Source organism: Pyrus communis, chromosome 12 (genome assembly GCF_041283825.1).
Source record: "Pyrus communis isolate YQ-2024b chromosome 12, ASM4128382v1, whole genome shotgun sequence".
Classification (NCBI taxonomy): Eukaryota; Viridiplantae; Streptophyta; class Magnoliopsida; order Rosales; family Rosaceae; genus Pyrus; species Pyrus communis.
Window position 1 is genome coordinate 25124253 of NC_142576.1, and position 14032 is coordinate 25138284.

At 38.5% G+C, this 14032-nt stretch overlaps 2 pseudogenes; both read right to left on the bottom strand.

The window, feature by feature from the left end:
- Positions 1-4340: 4340 nt before the first annotated feature.
- On the bottom strand, positions 4341-6980 carry LOC137744603 (peroxidase 44 pseudogene; annotated as a pseudogene).
- Positions 6981-11424: 4444 nt separating this feature from the next.
- LOC148692589 (cyclic dof factor 3-like) lies at positions 11425-12430 on the bottom strand (annotated as a pseudogene).
- Positions 12431-14032: the final 1602 nt, after the last annotated feature.

Here is a 14032-nt window from a genome sequence, read left to right on the forward strand (position 1 = left end):
GAGCAACAATCGATCTCAGTCTACTACACAAAACTAAAGGCATTATGGGATGAATTGACGTCCTATCATGAGCCCTCAACATGCACTTGTGGGGGTTTGAAGAAGATCAATGAACGTGATGAAAAGGAAAGAGTGATGCAGTTCCTCATGGGATTAAACGAGTCCTATGCCCCAGTCCGTGGGCAAATCTTGTTGATGCAGCCACTTCCCGACACTCGAAAGGCATACTCTCTTGTTTAACAACAAGAGAAGCAAGTGGAGGTATCTCTCACTCGTCATAACAACAGTTTGCATGCTATGCATTTGACAAGCCATAGGGAATCTGCTGCACAATGAGGTAATTCCTCTATTAAATGCTCATATTGTGATAAAAAATATCATACCGTAGATCGATGTTTTTATCTCCATGGCTTTCTACCAGGGCACAAATACCATGGCAAAAAGATGATCCCTCATAACAAGAAGAAACCTGCGGCTAATCAAATAAAGACTGGTAATGAAGTCGCCACAGTCACGGACCAACATCATCGTGAAACCAGCGGTGACAGCCCCAAGTTCACTCCTGAAGAGTACAACCAAATCATGGCCATGCTCAAGAAAAACAACTTGGATGGTAATCCCCACCATTTTACAAACGCCACAGGTACTCTCACACATCTGTCTCATATGTCAGGAGCCTTACCATAGAAAACTCTATATTGGATCATTGATAGTGGGGCAACGGATCATATATCCCCTTCACCTCACTTGCTTCACAAGAAATCCATGTGCGATTATGTACAAATGCCGAATGGGGGAAAGGCCATTATAGAATCTGTTGGTTCCGTCCAAGCCACTCCTCTTATTAAACTTGATGATGTGTTACATGTTCCAAATTTTCAAGTTTATTTGTTATCCATTAGCAAACTCACTGAGTCTCTACAATGCATAGTGATCTTCTTTCCTACCTTTTGTGTGATACAGGACATGGCTACGAGGAGGACAATTGGCCTGGGCAAGCGATATAATGGGCTCTATTACTTGTCGTCAACACAAAATCCTCATCTAGCTCACAATGTCAACTGTCATTCAAACCTTTGGCACCGACGCTTAGGACATCCCTCCACCGGTCCTCTACAACTTTTGACCAAGCAAGTTCCAACTATTATGTTTGATTCTAGTCATTTGTGTGACATTTGTCCCCTTGCTAAACAAACTCGTTTGTCTTTTCCGTCAAGTTTTATTTCATCTCAAGCACCTTTTGATTTAATACATTGTGATATTTGGGGACCTCATCGAGTCAATTCTCATTCGGGGGCTAGATATTTTTTGACTATTGTTGATGATTATTCACGATTTACTTGGATCCATCTTATGCGTTTAAAATCTGAAACACAAGGGTTGTTACGTTCTTTTATTGCTTGGGTTCAAACACAATTCAATCGCATGATCAAAACGATTAGGGCAGATAATGGGGCTGACTTCCTTTCTTTACGTTCCTTTTTTTGATAGCAAGGGTATTGTGTTTCACACTTCTTGTCCCTCTACTCCCCAACAAAATGGGGTTGTTGAAAGAAAACATCACCATCTTTTAAATGTTGGGCGAGCACTTCGTTTTCAAGCCAATTTACCTTTAATTTTTTGGGGGGAAAGTGTTCAAACGGCCTGTTATTTAATCAATCGCTTACCAACACCACTCCTTCATCACAAAACCCCATTTGAACTTTTACATTGTACACTTCCAGATTTTCATCATTTGCGTGTGTTTGGTTGCTTATGCTATGCCACGAATATCACTCCCACACACAAATTTGATCAACGTGCTCGGAAATGCATATTCGTTGGATATCCTCTTGGTCAAAAGGGGTACCGTGTGTATGACCTCACTACCCACAAATTTTCCACCTCCCGTGATGTGGTCTTTCATGAGGACACATTTCCTTTTGCTTCCCAACCACCAGATCACCAACCTGATAGTGTTGTTCTCCCCCTTCCCCTTGATACTACCCTTAACTCTCATTTAACACCTCCACATCCCAACCATAGTATTCCCCTTCCTATTGACCCATATGCCCCTCCCACCACTCCCACCACCCTCACACCACATGACACACCACAAGACACACCACATATCCTTGCCACCACCCCTTCCCCGGACACTCTCATCCCAGAGCCTACCCCTTCACCTCTTCCCCTTGCCACTCGCCACTCCAACCGTCCTTCCAAACCCTCCGTGCGACTTCAGGGTTATCATTTATATCATGTACACTCTCTTGCTCCCAGTGCCACCTCCTCTTCCATGTCAGGTACACATTACCCTTTATCTCATTATGTCTCTTATGCTCATCTTTCTTCTTCACACCGTTCTTTTGCTTGTGCCATGTCCACCATTGTCGAACCCACTACTTTTGAGCAAGCCAACAGTGATCCTGCCTGGCAAGCTACCATGCAATCTGAACTTTTAGCCTTGGAACAAAATCAGACTTGGACTCTCACTCGTCTCCCTCCCGATCATCAAGCTATTGGTTGCAAATGGGTTTACAAGGTCAAGTATCATTCAGATGGGTCTGTCGAGCGTTATAAAGTTCGCCTTGTTGCCAAGGGTTTTACACAACGTGAAGGTATCGATTACAAAAAGACTTTCGCCTCCGTTGCCAAACTTATTACCGTCCGCTGTCTTTTGGCCGTGGCTTTTATTCGTCGTTGGTCTCTCCACCAAATGGATGTTCAAAATGCCTTCCTCCATGGAGACCTTGGGGAAGAAGTCTATATGCAACTACCTCCCGGTCTTCGTCGTCAGGGGGAGCACAATGTATGCCGACTCAACAAGTCACTTTACGGGCTTAAACAAGCCTCTCGAAGCTGGTTTCACAAATTTTCCACTGCCATACACCAAGCTGGATATCAACAATCCAAGGCTGATTATTCCTTGTTCACCAAGGTACGTGATCACTCATTCACAGCTATACTAATCTACGTCGATGACACGATCATCACAGGCAACGATGAAGAGGCCATTCGTGAACTCAAACAGTTCCTTCACACTCAGTTTCGAATCAAGGATCTGGGACCATTAAAATACTTTCTCGGCGTAGAGGTGGCTCGGTTTTCTCAAGGTATTTCTATCTTGCAACGGAAATACACGCTTGACATTCTTGATGAAGCGGGCTTACTGGGTGCCAAACCTGCAAAATTTCCCATGGAGGAAAATTTGAAGCTATCTCCAACGGAAGGGCAAGTTCTTCATGATGCCTCGAAGTATAGGAGGCTTGTTGGTAAACTCATTTACCTCACGATCACTAGACCGGAAATTTCATATGCAGTTCATATACTCAGCCAATACATGCAACAACCAAGAAAACCACATTTAGATGCAGTCCATCGTCTCTTGCGATACTTAAAAGGGGCACCTGGACAAGGACTTCTATTTCCTTCAAAGGGGGACCTAATCTTGGCTGGATATTGTGACGCTGATTGGGCTCGATGTTCAATTACAAGGAGATCTATTACGGGTTATTGCATATTCCTTGGAGGAGCATTGGTATCTTGGAAGACTAAGAAACAAACCACCGTTTCTCGATCTTCAGCAGAAGCGGAGTATCGTGCCATGGCCTCTGCGACGTGTGAGCTTACATGGATGAAATATTTGTTGGCTGACTTACGAGTTGATCATCGTGTGCCAGCAAAACTGCATTATGACAATCAAGCGGCTCTTCATATAGCAGCCAATCCCGTGTTTCACAAGCGTACCAAACATATAGAGATCGATTGCCATGTCGTTCGTGAACGTATTCAATCAGGGGTTATCACGACGGCTTACGTTCGTACTGGAGCACAGTTAGCTGATATATTTACCAAGCCGCTTGGACAAGGGATGTTTCACTCATTACTTGGCAAGATGGGTGTGATTGACATTCACATTCCACCTTGAGGGGGAGTATTAAGCGACAATATCTTGGAATATTATTGTTTCCTTTATTATAGGAATAGATTGATTTGTGTAATCCTTGTATAAGTAGACTTCCTAGAATAACCTATTGCGTATTGTATAAAGCTTGTACTTCTTGTGAAGAAAATTAATATATGAAAATATCTTCAATACTTCTCTCTCACGGCTTAAACCCTAGAACCCTGCAAACCCTAGCAGGTCCATATTTTAACAAAGATGTCTATCATGTACCAAGCATGAAGAAAGTATGATTCCTATCACCTCATATATGATTGCAACCCCTAGCTAGTAGTTATCAAACGCATAATTAACAACCATGCGCAACGACTTAGTAGGACTTACTTCTTAAAGTTCTTAACAAGAAAGAATATTGAAACTAATTAACTATTAATTAGAACCCCCCCTAAAATAATTAGTTCTTTGGCCTCGCAGGATTAAAAACCCTACAGTTTTTTCTAATTTCAGCAGCATTTTCCAACCAGCACCTGGAGACTCCCCATCTTTAACATAGCAATTGCAAAGCTCTAACTAAACCTCAGGCTGTTTGATGCAAATCCAGAAACAATACCAACCGTAGATGTATCCGAAGCAAGCTCTTGGTCAATCTGCAACACACCTCTTCTCAAAAGAATCTGGTTGTAGAATTGGTTATCAAAAGTGGAAGATGTGTTTTGGTCCAAAAATGTAGAAGAGTTATTGCTAGCTACACAGAGTGTGCTCAACTTTGAAACCAAAGCTGGATCCTGAGGGATCAGGAGATCGATCCTAACCCTTGAAAATTTGAGAGCCTGTTTTGGAAAAAATTACCGTGGCAACACCAACCGTGTGTGCACCCAATAGGGTCACCATGGCATTTAGGGTCATCAGAGGGGGCGTTGGGGGGGAGCGAAAGGTGTAGTCGCATAGGGTCCCAAATTTGAAGGGGCTCCCAAAATTTTGCCATCTAATATTATGTAATAATGTTCTATATTTAGAAAATGGCTCTTGTTAACATTTTAAAATCTCATTGCATTCCTTATAAGAGTAATTTTTTTCTCTTTTTAAATATAAAAGGGCAATGCTAGGAAGACTAAATTTGTAAACTAAATGATGTGTCACCAATAGGAAATGAGCACGTATATCAACTCATATGTCTAATTTACAAAATTTAGTCTACAAATTTAATCTCCCTAACGTTACTCAATATAAAAAATTGGAGTACAATGAGATATTCTGATTGTCAATAATAACACCCCAAAATACAATGGTTTTTCGACTTTATTGTATAATAACGTCATATATTCAAGTGAAATTTTATAGTTAAAGTTTTGAAGTTTTTTTTCATGTTTGGTTGTTTAAGATTGAACTGCTTTTGATTATTTAGTGAAGGTTATGCTTGCAGCTTTTTTAATTATAATTAATGACATATGTAAACTTGCAATTAGTGAGTGCTAAAATTTGTTTTGATTTAAGTGATTGTTTTCTTACATCAATACATTGTTTTACTTTTTTTTATAAAAAAAAAAAAAAAAAAACTATCTCAAGGAGAGGTCATTTTATAAATTTCGCACATGACCTCTGAAATCTCAGAGACGGCCTTGAGGGTCATCCCTTTGGTAGTGAAAGATTGCAAAGCCTGAGACGCTAAAAATGATGGACTGGGCAAGTTAACAACGTTTGGGTTTGATACGAGCCCGTCACAGCGTCTGTGGGAGCAACATAGCGTGGTCCTCCTGCAAGAACAACTGAATCTCGGGTTGCTAGGGTTACGATATATGCGCTGGACACAATTGAAGGACATACGGCCTCCAGGCTTTTCTCGATCTCGTCAATAAGCTTGTATCCTCGTACAATCAAGTTTGGCCCTGCCGATTTTTTAGATGACTTCTTCTTGGTTGAATCTATAACTATTGATATATCACAAACTTGCAATACATATAAAGTTCATTGGTTAATAGTTAACGTACTTATCAACTTCCTTTTTTCTCTTTCGATGAAATGCTATTTAATTAAAACAGCATCAACTTTTTATTTTCTTTTTGAAGAAAATAATTCAGGCGTTAATTGTTGATGAAATGAGAGATTGATATTGATAACTAGTATCAAACTACATTCAAACTGATGACAAAAAATTGTATAACACCTACACTTTGGTCCTAACTTTATAAAACAAAGTTAATTACTAAAATATTACCTAAATTAAGAAGAAGAAGTATTACGCAAGTAGACGTATATACAAAAAATAAATGATAAAATATGTGTTTGAATATAAGAATGTAGCTTACCCTAACAAAGCAGTCATGAAAATGCACACGAATAAAATATGTGTTTGAATATAAGAATGTAGCTTACCCTAATGTTTGTCTCTCTTTACAAAAGTAGTAGCCTAAAGGGGAACAATAATAAGGAATCTGATGTTGATAAGGAGTATTGGTTTATGCAAATATTTGGGAGTTTAGAGGAGTATTTATAGAGGGGAAAATACGAGTGATAAACTGGGAGATCATTAATGTTAACTACATTGAAATATTTGAGAATCGAAGAGAAAATGGAGAAGAAAGAGTAACTGAGAAAGATGAACGAGGGAGAATTTAGAGAGAGAAATATGAGACTTGTATATTGACTTAAAAGAATGAAGATTACACACTCTGTTTTTATACTAGAAAGCCTAACAACTCTAACCAAATACTAACAAACTTGCTAATTGTATTTCTAAATGTATTGTTGACTTGTACCTATGATACTCCCCCTCAATCTCAACTATGGAAACCCAATTTGAGATTGGAAGAACATCTGCAATCACTGCTATGAAACCAAAAAACAGAACAGGGTTGAACCATCTGCAATCTTGCAATCCATCTTCATCCACCTCAGATTCATTCCATGTCATAATATCTTCATGTATATCACCTTGTTCCATATCAAAATCATTCCCATGTGAGTTATAGAGCATATGAAAAGTATCATTTGTGCCAACATTAATCAGATTTTGAATATTTTCCAAAACCTCTGTCTCTTGTTGATCTTTCCAAATTTTGCATAGTTCTAACTCCAACCAGTGTACTGAAATCATGACACCCTTCCTCTGCCTCTAGCAGGAGCTTCACAAAGAACAACCTTTTAAAGTAGTCGTAGCACACCCTCATGCCAGTATAACAACTTCTTACGAGATTACCCTTCGTGGGATTTACCGTCAACAATCTCATTTAACATTGGCTTCGGCCTTTAAAACAAAAAATTAACAAACTATAGTGTGACATCGGCCTTAACTATAGTACCACGGGATCACCCTTTGTGGATTTTACCAGAAACAACTACTTTTAACAATGGCATCGGCCTTCACAATTTCAACAACAGAAAATCAACATCTATTTAGGATTACCCTTTGTGGGATTTACCTACTCACAACATGGGATTACCCTTCGTTGGATTTACCGTTGACAACTTCTTCAAACTTCATCTTTTTCTAGGACACTTATAATCGGACTTACAGTAGATACATGCTAACAACTGAGCTGGTTAAACTCAACATTATAGGTTGTGATAAGGAAATATACTGCATAAACTCATCAGTTTGCTCCTGAACAATCTTCTTAGACATTACACTTCTCATTTTAGCACATACCATAATTAATCTGAATAACCATGAACTAATATATGCCAGAACTCAAAAATTCACACCCATTTCTCCAAACATATCAAGATTCGTAGAAAAATCAAACCCATTAAAGAGAGAAAAATTCATTTCTTCAAGTCAATCTTCAGCCCAACAATGCAATGTCTGCATTTCAGGATATGACCAATGCTCTCTGTAAACCTTCAAATGCAGACTGCTTCAAGGCAAAAGAAAGATGGCTCCATGCTCTTAATTCTCAACATATCAACTTAAATGACTTCTAATCACAAGAATGGCTTATTGTAATTTTTCTCATTCCATAACTAGTTTGATAATGGTGTAACGTCCTTCTTGAACCAGAACAACTTTGTGCCCAATAGTCTAATTGACATAAGCAAGAAATATGACACCATTTTGCCGAGAAAACCCCATTTTAATGAAATCTCAAAACACGAACCAAGAGAGAAAATAAGCAGCAAAACATTAAAGATGCAGAACCCAAAGACAACAAAGAACTATCTTGTTTGGAGCAATTAGTCGAAACCGTTAAACCCCCCCCCCCCCCCCCCCAAAAAAAAAAACCCAGAAAATATTCATTCTAATTGTTCAAGAATTCGGAGAAAAGAGACTGAAAACATAACCTTCACATGAAACTTCTAAGTTGGGCATTTTGACAAACACCTGGACTGCACACATGTCTAATCTTTCTTCCATACCAAAGAATAGAGTAGAGATCAAAGAATTCACTGACGCATTTCTTCAAATAGTTGGAGAGCACAGAATCGAAGAGAAAATGGAGAAGAAAGAGTAACTGAGAAAGATGAACTAGAGAGAATTTAGGGAGAGAAATATGAGACTTGTATATTGACTTAAAAGAATGAAGATTACACACTTTGATTTTATACTAGAAAGCCTAACAACTCTAACCAAATACTAATAAACTTGCTAATTGTATTGATATTTGTATTTCTAAGTGTATTGCTGACTTGTACCCTTAATAATTAGCTGGAGTACTTAAAAGAAAGCGGGAGTGTGTGAAAGGTCAAAGGGTTGAGATATACGTAAGTAAAAGAACAAGGATTTTGAAGAATTATTTGGATGCTTACAAAAAGGATTTGCGTGTTGAATTATTTCTGTTATACTATGGAAGTAAATACATTTTTCCGAAAAAGGACAAACATAGGTGACAAAGTGCTAAATAAATAACAAATTGACGGAAAAAAAAATGACAATTCTACCGTATATGTACACTATTTAGCTCTTTACATGTAAACTTTTTAGAAGACGATGTATTACAATTTGACGGTTCATCATGAGTATATTATTTGTTACTATAATTGTCGATTTGTCCGACAACTATAGATGAGTAAACAGTCTTCAAAATGAATGAACTTTTCCAAAGATGATCATAAAGAGAATGAATAATTTCAGGGATAGTGCTATTCACACTCATTTTTAGTTCCAACACTCTTATTAATTTTTTTGCCATTAATCTCCTTTAATTCATTTGATCTGATGGTCAAAAATTAAGAGGGATATGTGAAAAGTAAAAACGAGTGTGTGAATAACATTGCCCAATTTCAATTATTATGTATGTACCATAAAATGATGTCAGATCATCACAATAATAGGAATGACTTCGTATACGTTAAGAGATAAGTATTGTTCCTATGTACATATCTAAGTTGGTATAACGATAACTAATGAAATTATCTCACGTGGTTCTATAGTTCCCATCCATGCAATTTCCCTAGCAAGAGTCCTCTAGTCTATAAATGATGAGCATTTGGCTTTATGGTAAACATTGTGATTTGTGTATGTGGACTGACTTAATAACATTCCTTTTGGCGTGTGATAAACACATCGGGATCAATTTATGTGGGTACAGAAGTATGAGAGGACAATGATTATTAAGGATAAGGATGGCTGATTATTGTAAACAATAATGATGATGTTTGTTGAGACGTGATCAAAATTGATTTAGAAATGCAATATGTATAGTAAGGATTTTGAGTTTCTCAATTCTATTACAGTAATGTTTGGTAAGAAGCCACTCATGTTTACGACGTGATCATACAAACGTCATATCGAACCGTTTATTTACTTATATATATATATATATATATCATTATTTAAAAACAATCTTTAAAAAATTCATCCAATTTGAATACTATTTAGCCATCTATACATGTCAAATAAATTGATGTTTATGGTAACAAATAACATCTGTCATGATATGTGTTTGATTCGTATGATGACTATACGGTATCCAAATTAATTAGATCATTTTTTTCTATTTTTTACAAAAATGATCTCTAGATGATCAAAAGAGAATGAATGATTTTATTTATGATGTTTATATGGTACAATATTGTTACGTCATTATTAAAAAGAAGAATAAGTTCTTACATGAAGGAATTCAAACAGTATCCTCTCCTAATGCAACTAAGCGTTTAATATCGTAACTTTGATCAAAAGTCATGAAGACCTGCACGTTCAATGCAAGCGCCAAATGCGTTCCCCTGCTTCATATAATCCAGTGTCAAATATATTTTAGATTTATGGGCTTCATTCTCCCAAATATACAACTTTTGAGTGTCATTTGGCCGGTGTTTTTGGATTTGTCAAATTCCTATTTACAAGTTCCTGTTATATCCGGTATTTTGGTAAAACCAAGGCGGCATTCAAACTAAATATGTGAACTGCATATATTAAGTGATGTGAAGCACGTATAACGATTTTACACATCAACAAATACCATAAGGCGTCGAAGTTAAGGTGAGCGGCCAACTCCTTAAAGTATCTCCAAGGGTACCACCAAACTATCGAATTGATCGAGAGGTATTTTGTCATTGACACAGTCCGATCATTGAAATTTGCCTTTAGAGCAAGGATGAGATTAGATAGGTGCTGCCACCAGAGGCAATGCCCAAAATCTTATCTCGAATGATCGTTTGTACATTCAACGGCTTTTTGATTGGAGACTCCCCCCGTGACGCTTAACCTTTAGGATGAGTGATTAGATTATCAGTATTCAAAGATTCACAAAGAGGTGCTTGAGGACCAAATTTTAATACTGTTCCAGCTCTAGCTGTGGTTTCTAACCTGGTTGGTGATTGACTCCATCGGAGGATACTATGTGATGGTATCGTGAAGCTAATTTCATATGGTACGATCAGCTAACACTCCTAACACCAACTAAGCAAGTGTTCGCTTACAGAAGAGATGCTATGAATTATGACTGAAACCGGATAAAATTCAGTTCAGCTAAACAGAAACTTGTAAGCCAATTAAATTGCATGCTATTATCTTGTAACTACTTTTCCTGTCCTGATAGATTCAGCAATGTTGTACACTGTTCCACGGCAATATAACAACTCATACAAATTTAACTTTACCTAAATGATTGCCTAATTTCAAGATTAATAAGGAATCAATGAAGCCGACAGGTAAGCAAGAGGATCTTCCATTGTTGAGTATATGTTTACAAATACTGCAAACAAAAAGAGAACAGATAGCTCAACAACCTTAATAAAATCGCGGTATCTAAACTTTCGTAAAATTGCCTTTCCTTCATATTTCAAAACTCTAGAAATGATCAACAATTCAGTTTGAAGTGCAAAATGTACTAACCCAAGCCAGAAGGTGATTACCACATCTGACCAGGAAGCAAGAACCAGCAATAGGCATCCAAGACAACTCATGTTGTCTCAAGCAAAAACACAGCAAAGGTTTACGTGCTTTTTTATGAATTTGTGAGACGAGTATGAGCTGATGGGTTTACACACAATCCTGTGCACTAGCATTACCTAGTAGAGGCTGGGAAATTAGTGATAAACATGGATGAATTCAAGTATATGGCTTTTGCCTCCTGTTTTAGATTCTAAAGTTCTGAGAAACATTACAGTTTTGAGGTGGATTCCATCTGGTTAGGCTTAATGCCTAAAGCGATCCATTTATATAGGACTGTTTGAAGCCTCATCCGGGTCATCAACTCTAAATGTTTTCGGAACAAAAACACAGTTCTGATTTCTCCAGATCAATAATGTTTTAAACCCTCAGATTGCTTTCCTAGGTTCGGCATACCTGAGCAGGGACTATTACTGGTAGAGGAGGATGGAAATAAACAACCATTAGATCCTGACAACAACATATGTCCCAGTCCAGCAGGAAGCCATAGTGGTATACAACCCCAACGTAATGTTTGAACAGTTTGTAAGGAAATGCTTAGAGAACAAGGACCAGGAACAACCACCACTGATGTGGCATACCACTGTATTTGATTTTGAGCAGAAGCTGCATTTGTCCAAGATGGATTACAAGGGTAAACCCATGGAGCAACCGGGTGACAATTCAAAGCATTTGACACACAAGATCCTTGTAACCCCTTCCCCTCCCCTTGCATTATGTGTTTGGGTAATTCACTTCCCCGGTTATTACACGTTGTCTTTGAAGACATGCTTGAGGAGGGCTCCTCTCGACTTTCTCTACAACTGACAGAGCCCATCTTAAGACATGTCCTCGGGTATCTAAGATTAACAACAGTATCCAAAGATTCACAAAGTCGTGCTTGAGGACCACATTTTAATACTATTCCAGCTCTAGCTGTGGTTTCTAACCTGGTTAATTGGTGATTGTACTCCATCGGAGGATAGTATTATGTGATGGTATCGTGAAGCTAAATGCTTGTTCTTTCGTCGGCCAGCACCCACAGGAACAATTCTCAGTGTTCCCCCAGCTGTCTAATATCTCTGGCAGTTTTTCCAGTAGTGGCTAGGCTGGTTGACATTGTAGTTATTGGAGTAACAAAACTTGGTGTCTAGACTGCCACATCGCGGACATGGAAGGAATTTTTCTGGCTTCTTAAAACCTTTTTCTTGGTCTAAACTATTGTCCTCCTCCTTCATTCTAGGATCTATTCTCACACATTCACCGATATCTGCCTTTTCTGCCCCTCGATTTAATCTTTGATAATTACTTGGGAGCATGCGGAAAGACACGTTGATTTAACTAAATCACTTTAACAAGACCATTTGCCTGTTAATGACCAGTATGTTAACCAAGATTAAGAATATAATTCATAGTTCTGAAGTAATTATTAAGAAGTTAAGAAATATTTATATATAGAAACTTAATATGCTTTAACAATGTAAAGTGTGAGCAAGAAATATAATACATTCATCAATTAAATTGAATAGCTAAGACGGAAAAGTATCTTCCATTCAATCTTAAGAGCAGAGGAGATATGAAAAGAGGAACAATGTTAAATATCCTCACAATATATTGTCATATATAATTTAACATAATCTAGTTAGCAACTTGTTTTAGAGACTAAGCTGCCTCCTCACCGCAAAGATTTGATCCATATTTCCCAAAAAGTGGATCCTGCTCTAATAGCAGGTTTCAGCTCCTCTATTGAGGCGCCTTCCGCCTCTCTTTCCCTCGTTATTGATGCCACTACAGATGCTCCTATCAGGGTGATTACTCCCACTGGGAAGAGAAGACAAGAGCACCCGGTCCTGTTTTTGAAGATTCAGCGGTCGGCTTCGGTTGGATAGATGCGTTGGGGTGGCATTGTTTATCCTTACGTAATATTCGGTGTTGATTGCTTGCTACTTTTTTTATATTAGAATGTTTTCATGGTTTCGGTGTTACCGGTGAAGTAGACAGATAAAAATACTTGAGACCAAAGGGGCGGAGGAGTGGTTTATCGCTGGGTAGAAATGGCTTTCCAGCCCCCTGGATGGCTTGCTGTGAGGAAATCCTGTGCGGTATATGGCATGTCTAGTGGACCCAGGAAAGCCAAGACTAGCTCATTCGCCAGAATTTCGTTAGGGCAGCGGTGGGGAAAACCTAGTCTTAGTCCCACCGGGTTACCTTGATGCATCTCTCCCAGCTTCTCCTTTTGTAGTTGAATAAACTCCTACGCCTGGAACTCCTCTTTACCACATTTCTTCCTTCTGCAGGAGCTACTGAAAGGGTCATGTTCACTACTCCTGCACCTATAACTCCAACAGGAACTTCCGTATCTCTATTCGCATTTTTTCCCCATATATAGTCTCTACGCTTGACAAAAACTTTTCGATCGCATCTGAAATGACAAGTGTTTGCATTTCCCTACCAAAGCCCTTGAACTAACCTTTTGGGCATGAAGGGCATTCTGAGGCTGAATCTTTTGGATTCATCAGGCACCCTCGCCACACTACTGCATAGCCTCTTCTTGTCAAAGTTGTGCGCCTTTACTTCGTAACCATCTCAGTTGACTATTAAATTACTTCGCGGCTTCTCCTGTCGCAACACGAGAAGGCGAGATGGCGCCCATATGGCCTTTCAAAAAAGCTTGGATGACAGATCATTTAAAAAAAGCTACGAAAACAAAGGTTGGGTTCTCACCTTCCTCCAACGGTCGTGCTCCCATAGACAACCGATTGTGCTTAATTATACAGTGAAATCTTACTTTTTCTATCAATAAACAAGCTAGCGGGTGGCTAACCCACCCGGGGGACTGC